Here is a 6,000-nt window from a genome sequence, read left to right on the forward strand (position 1 = left end):
AAGCAGGTTTGATCCGGAAAAAAACAGCTTTCCAAAACACAACGTCACTACAAAACATTTCAAAAGTTGCCTATAAACTTTGCCAAAATATTTCAAACTACTTTTGTAATACAACTTTAGGTATTTTTAAACGTTAATAATCGATCAAATTGTAGACGGGGCAAACTGTATTCGATAGAGAAAGTAAACAAAACATGCTCCTTTTTCCCTCTTGCGTAACTATCAACAGTGTAATGTTGTTCCAGGAAGTGCCTCTTCTTCGTTTCACCAATGATTAACTTCAACCTAATTCTAAAGACTGGTGACATCCTGTGGAAGTCGTAGGAACTGTAAAATGGGCGCTATCTAATTTCCCTTGGCAAAGACAACTGAGGGAACTGTCAGAGGAAAAAAATGTTTTATTCTGAACAGTTTTCCCTTGGGTTTTTGCCTGCTACATAAGTTCTGTTATAGTCACAGACATGATCTAGCCACACCTACTAATCATATGCATATAATATATTCCTGGCATGAGTAGCAGGAAGTTGAAATTGTGCACGCTATTTATCAAAAAGTGGAAATGCTGCCCCCTATCTCTAAAAGGTTTTAACGAGCAACTATTTCTCCAGAAGCTCTGGAGAACCTGCCGGACATGGAGCACGTGTTCTTGGGGGAAGTGGGAGAAGATGAGGATGTCATTAATGTAGATGAAGACGAACCGGTTCAGTATGTCGCGTAGAACGTCATTCACCAGAGCCTGGAACACGGCAGGGGCATTGGTGAGGCCAAAGGGCATGACCAGATATTCGTAGTGGCGGCTGGCCATGTTGAAGGTGTTCTTACCCCCGTCCCCCTCTCGTATCCACACCAGGTGGTAGGCGTTATGTATTTCCAACTTGGAGAACGCTGTGGCCCCCTGGAGCTGCTCGAAGGCAGAGGAAATGAGTTGTAGCGGATAACGGTTCTTAACATTTTAGGGATAGGGGGCAGAATTCGGGAGGTTTGGATGACTGAGGTGCCCAAAGTAAACTGCCTGTTACTCAGGCCCAGAAGCTAGGATATGCATGTGCATGGTAGTATTGGATATAAAACACTCTAAAGTATCTAAAACTGTTACAATAATGTCTGTGAGTATAACAGAACCGATTTGGCAGACGAAACCCCGAGGACAATCCACCCAGGATTTTTTTTGTTTTGAGGTCATTGGATTTTCCCATTTTCTATAGGAAAGCCTAATTATGAGGACACAGATTGCAGTTCATATGGCTTCCACTAGATGTCAACAGTCTTAAGAAATTGTTTGATGTTTTTATTTATTTAAATGAAGGTATTCTTATTCTTTCTAAGTGTCACTCAGAAGGACTCTAGTCTTTTGGTGAATGTGTGCACGTTCCTCGTTGTTTTGCTACGGTATTGAAAACAATTTACTCCATCTTAAATTTGATCATTGATTTACATATTAGGGTACCTGAGGTTGGATTAGAAATGTTGTTTGAAATGTTTGGACCAAGTTTACAGGTATCTTTTTACATTCCTTTGTAGGCATGTTGGGCGAGTTGAAACAGGTGTATTTCTGAATCAAACGCGCCAAATAAACTGACATTTTTAGGATTTAAAGTACTTTATCAAACAAAACAACCATTCATTGTGTAACTGGGGACCTTTGGGATTGCAAAAAGATGAAGATCTTCAAAGTTAAGCGATTTATTTTATCGCAATTTCTGACTTTCGCGATGCATCTGCTTGGTTGGAAAATGTTTGTGACGCGCTCCGGTGAGTGCTCGCACTTGGTTAATCATCTCCGGTATTCGTATTGAATATACTATTTTCCGTCTTAAATTGTATCATTTATTTACCTATTAGGGTACTTGAGGATTGATTAGGAACATTGTTTGACATGTTTGGACCAAGTTTATTGGTAACGTTTGGGATTCATTTTGTATGTATTTTGAATGAGGGGAAACAGGTGGATTATTGAATGAAGAGCGCCAAAATAAACATACTTTCTTGGGATAAAATGAAGGACTTTATCGAAGAAAAGGACCATTTGTTATGTAACAGGGACCCTTGTGATTGCAACCAGATGAAGATCTTCAAAGGTAAGGGATTTATTTTATCGCTATTTCTGACTTTCGCGATGCATCTGCTTGGTTGGAAAATGTTTTTAATGCTTTTGTATGCGTTGTGCTGTCCTCAGATAATTGCATGGTGTGCTTTCGCCGTAAAGCCTTTTTGAAATCTGACAAAGCGGCTGTGTTAACAAGAAGTTAAGCTTTTAAATGATGTAAGACACTTGTATTGTCATGAATGTTTAATATTACGGATTTAGTGCTCTCCAATTTCACCGGATGTTGTTGAGGTGGGTTGCTAGCGGCACGTCTAGCCCAAAGATTAACAATGATGTCATTGAGTCCCCGGTAGTCAGTGCATGGGCACAGGTTCTTGTCCTTCTTCTCCACTAAGAGGGATGGATGAGGGATGGATAAATAGCTAGTAGCTAGGGAGTCCTCAATGTAGTCCTCCATAGCCTTGGTTTCTGGTCCCGACAGCGAGTACAGATGCCCCTGGGGCGGTGTGATGCTAGGAAGAAGGTCAATCCCGCAGTTTTAGGGGCAGTACGGCAGAAGGGAAGTGGCTTGGGACTTGCTTAACAACTCCCGGAGTTCCTGGTAGTCCGGGGGAATGGCGGAGAGATCCGGAACCACCTCAGAGGACCCATGAAGGCGTCCCAGGGGAAATTGAGCAAACTTCAGACAACAGACTCCAGCCCATGATGGCCCCCATAGACCAGTTGATGAGTGAGTTGATTGTGTCACTGAAGCCATGAAAATCCCACAACCACGGGATCTTGGGGGATTGATGGGCAGGAACTGAATGGTCTCGCTGTGATTTCCTGACACCCATAGGTTGATGGGAGTGGTGTTATGGGTGACCCGACCTATAGATCGCCCCATCCAACACTCTAACATCCACGGGAATGGAGAGGGGCTGAGTGGGGATGTTCAGCTCGGAAGCCACCAGTGTGGCGTCCAAAAAGCTTTCATCAGCCCCAGAGTCAATGTGGCTGGGGCCGAGGCTGGTTTCCCCATATCAGAATGACATGAAAAGGGGTGCGAGGAAGGGAAGCAGAAGAGTTCCTCAGAGTACTCCTGGTCTTTTACCGGGCACGAGGACACAAAATGTAAAAAAATTCCACAATACAGACAGCTCCGTGTGCTGGAGTTGCCATTCTGCTGGCCACAGCCCAGCCCTGTCTAGTTGCATGGGCTCTGGAAACAGTGCCTCGGCCCTCCTCTGTAATTCTCGAGGAAGGTCTGAAAATCCCGGGTGCTCTCGGCAACAGTACCGCCGGAGACTTGAGGCGAGGTGGATTCCTGGACGTACGAGTGAAACCTAATTTCCTCTCCATCTGTCATTCCAGCAATCACCCATCGACGCGGATGGTCAATGCGATGAGGGAGTCAAAATCTGTGGGTAACTCCCAAGCCGCAAGCTTGTCCGCTGCTAACTGCCGAATTACTGAGGGGCGGTGGGGTTACCATCGTGACAGGCTGCCCCCCCAGCCAACCCACGTAATTGCTCCAGCAGCATGTCCAACACCCGGTCAGGAGATAGCGTTGCACAGCAGGCCCAGGTCTGCTGGGTCAGTTATGGACAGTTCATACTATCAGTTATGAAGGTAAGACCCAGATGCCGACCATGTCGAATAAAAATAGTTTAATATTCCAACAGGGGCAGGCAATAGACTGTTGAAAGCAGGCAGGGGTCAGTAAACCAGAGGTGGGGCAATGGTAAAGGTCGGTAGACAGGCTCAGGGTCAGGGGCAGGCAGAGTGGTCAGGCAGGCGGGTTCAGAGTCGGGACAGGCACGGGTCAAAACCAGGAGGGCGAGTAAAGAGAGACTGGAAAAAGCAGGAGCCGAGACACAAAATGCTGGTTGACTTGAACAAACAAGACGAACTGGCAACAGACAAACAGAGAACACAGGTATAAATACACAGGGGATAATGGGGAAGATGGGCAACATCTGGAGGGTGGTGGAGACAATCACAAAGACAGGTGAAACAGAACAGGGTATGGCAGGATCATTGTCTTGCTGCACGACCCAGCTGCGCTTCAGCTTCAGTCTGCAGATGGATTGCCTGACATTCCCTTGTATTATTAATTAATTATCTGATACAGAGCATAATTTCTGGTTTCTTCTATTAAGGCAAATCGTCCAGGTCCTGAGGCAGCAAAGCATCACCAAACCATTGCACTGCCACCACCATGCTTGACCATTGGTATGAGGTTCTTCTTGTGGAATGCAGTGTCTGGTTTTTGCCAGAATGGACCATGAATTCTGCTCTGTATCAAAGGATTCTCTAGGAGAATGTCAGGTCATCCATCTGTGAGCTGAAGCTGAATCGCAGGTGTGTTTTCTTTTCACAGCACTGTATGTGAACATGTATAAATTATATTCACAAAATTAGGACTACCACAATAACTATTGAAATACATCATAGACCAATGTAATTATTATCACTTTTACATGAAATTGTTTCAAACTGAAAAGAACTCCTTGACATTACTTAGTTCACATTTTTGGAAGTGTGACTGCGCTTCTCAAACAAAAGTATAAATAGTTCAGTTGTAATGTGAATGCCACTGAGAATCTACAATAGGCTAATCTACAATAGGCTAATATACAGTACCATAGACTAATCTACTGTAGACTAATCTGACATAGACTAATCTACTGTAGACTAATCTGCCATATGTGACCGACCGGCTCGATTCGGTTTTATGTAGCAAATTTCAAAATTGTGTTTTTTACATCAGATAAAAGTAAAACTCAGAGGTAGGAAATTGTATATCATACACTACAGTTGAGGAACAATGCTTTGAAACTTGATAAATTGCCGCCCCACTTTTGAGAAAAGGTCCCTTGAATATTTTGATACACCCACTGGAGAGCTCTTCTTTGTCTACACCCGTTCAGCATCATTCACACCCTGTAAAGCCTTTGCCCAACCCATCTCTTTGAGGATTCACATGTGAGGCCATGTACTAACCAACCAAAGGTTTCAAGACTAAAGGCTGGTTTATACTATGGGTATGTTTATAAATTTAATCTGGAGTTCTAGAGTGTGCTCTGAGTGCGCTCTGGGCGTTCATAAACTCAGAGCGTTGTCAGATTATACGTTCGTAAATTCAGAGCGTTTCGCTCTCGGTGCGTTCAGAGAGCACACTGGACGCTCTGGCCGAGGAGTAGGCTTGGTCAAAGCGTTCTGACCTAACAGCAGTAGTCAAGCACCCAAGCTAACTGGCTAACGTTGGCGAGCTTGCAAGCTACTTCCAGACACAAATGAGAGAACAGCTCACTCTGACCATTTTACTCGCCCTAGCAGAGCTGGTTAAGCTGTTTTAATGGTATCCAGAGCGTTGGTGACTGCAACTGTTCTGCTGGCAAATATTTAATCATGCTTTTTGCCAACGTTTACTGACACCGTCCACATTCAACGGGTGTTGAGCGTTCATTAAGTTAGTTATTCTGCACTCTGTCACACTCAGACGAGAGTGCTCTGAAATCGGAGTAGATAGCCAGAGTGAATTTATCAGCTACGTCTATCGACAGTTGTCGTAGTGACATCGTGAACATTCTGTTGAAATGGTTAGTTGCATAGTGGAGTCTTTTGTTTAGACATGTAGTTAGCTTAGCTAGCTAAATAATAAACCATAATCTCAACTCACAACGTTACTACCCTGCATGAATCTGCAAGTAGCTAACCAACCAGGTTCAATGTTAGCTAGCTAACATTAGTCTATATCTAGCACTGAAAATGGCTCTGAGATACCAATAATATTACTACACAGATCATGCATGTAACATTAGCTAGTGAGCCAGCCAGCTAAAGTTAGCTAGCTAGCTAACAGTACACTTTAACTTGAAATGAAAATGACTTTCTGATAAAATAAGAAACATTTAATATCTGAAAATGTAGCTAGCTAGACTATCTTACCTGTATACATGGACGGATGC

Source organism: Oncorhynchus masou, chromosome 21 (assembly GCF_036934945.1).
Source record: "Oncorhynchus masou masou isolate Uvic2021 chromosome 21, UVic_Omas_1.1, whole genome shotgun sequence".
Lineage (NCBI taxonomy): Eukaryota > Metazoa > Chordata > Actinopteri > Salmoniformes > Salmonidae > Oncorhynchus > Oncorhynchus masou.